The sequence below is a fragment of the Topomyia yanbarensis genome, chromosome 2 (assembly GCF_030247195.1).
Source record: "Topomyia yanbarensis strain Yona2022 chromosome 2, ASM3024719v1, whole genome shotgun sequence".
Classification (NCBI taxonomy): Eukaryota; Metazoa; Arthropoda; class Insecta; order Diptera; family Culicidae; genus Topomyia; species Topomyia yanbarensis.
This window is the reverse complement of record NC_080671.1, coordinates 74498712-74499604: the sequence shown is the minus strand read 5'-3', so window position 1 is coordinate 74499604 and position 893 is coordinate 74498712.

The following is an 893-nucleotide window of genomic DNA, read 5'->3' as shown; positions in this document are numbered from 1 at the left end:
CGGATCCCACAACGAAATCAGCGCACATTGCCATTCGGGAACTCCATCGACCATCGGTCCGTGCATCTTCAATTTTTCCTTTGCCGCCATCACCGCCGACCGTTACTCTCCTACTTGGCGCGAAGATAAATGGCCGATGAAAAGTCCAGAAGGATACCGAAAAAAAACCCCAGTATGTTCTACCGCCTTCGTAGTGGTAAAATTGTAGCCCTTTGAATCCTTGCACGCTGGTCTATTTCCAAAACAGGAAGGTGACTGTATGTGGTCTTCTACAGTGTGCATTGGCTTTTAATCTATTAGAATTTGGTTGCCCCCTTCTCGGAGCTTGCTGGCTGCTGGCAGAGAAAAAAATCTCAACCGACGACGTAAAGAGGAGCGTTTGGACCACTTTTCGCTGGACGAAAACCATAAAGATAGACGCCACCGTGCCACCGAAACGAAACGACCGAAAACGGACCAAACCCTATCCGTCGCCCTAATGTAACTGCAAATATTCGACTTGTGAATCTCGAAGTACACCAGAAAAAAAATAAAATAAAACAAAGTACCTCGTTTGCCATTAAAAGCTAGCCAAAGGATCGACCAGGATCATACACATGTGAAATGGCTGTGCGCAAAAAAGTAGCAACACTCTCTTCTTCTTCTTATTCCTGCATGGGAGTAAAGTGTTTTATTCTCCGCCTAGCTATGGGGAAACCCGGAAAGTCCTAGCCCCAAACTGAATGCCTACAACTTGTTTATTACTGCTAAATGTAATTATATATAAAAGAATTTAAAAACCATAGAAAAACATATATTTTTTGCAGTTGGCTTTTCTGGCGATGTTCTGTTTATTTCTCTGGCCGGTTCACAGCCATCCTTCTTTGTTTGGGATGCTTTGCCGCCCATTATAC